Raw genomic sequence first — 538 nt, forward strand, 5'->3', positions numbered from 1 at the left:
TGGATTTCCATTTCCACCTGGTAGTAACAAAGAACACCTTCCCCTCCCATCAGGATGGTATCAAAGGAAGCCTAGTGGAGAGCAAGGATTTTCACCATCATCCAACACTAATGAAACCACCCCACCACAGTGTCAGTAGAGACCATATAGGGAGCTGGAACGCCCACCCCCACCCAGCAGTAAGAGAAGCCCTCTTGCCCCAACTGTCAACAGAAGACCGAGTGGGGAATCTCAACTTCTACCTTCTCCTGGAAGTAACAGATGGTGCCCTCCCTTTCCCTGCAAGAACAGTGTCAGAGAAAACCAGCTAAAACAGAGGGTTTAAATAAGATCCAAGTCTAAGAACATGATATAAAAATGTCTAGGTTTCAATCAGAAATCATTCATCATACCAAGAACCAATCTCAAACTCAATGAAAAAAACCAGTCAACAGATACCAACATCAAGATGATGGAGATGTTAGAATTAACCTGACACAAATTTAAAGCAGTGTTAATAAAAACAATTATGAACACACTTGAAACAAACAATAAAAAA

Source organism: Galeopterus variegatus, unplaced genomic scaffold, assembly GCF_000696425.1.
Source record: "Galeopterus variegatus unplaced genomic scaffold, G_variegatus-3.0.2 Scaffold2118, whole genome shotgun sequence".
Taxonomy (NCBI): domain Eukaryota; kingdom Metazoa; phylum Chordata; class Mammalia; order Dermoptera; family Cynocephalidae; genus Galeopterus; species Galeopterus variegatus.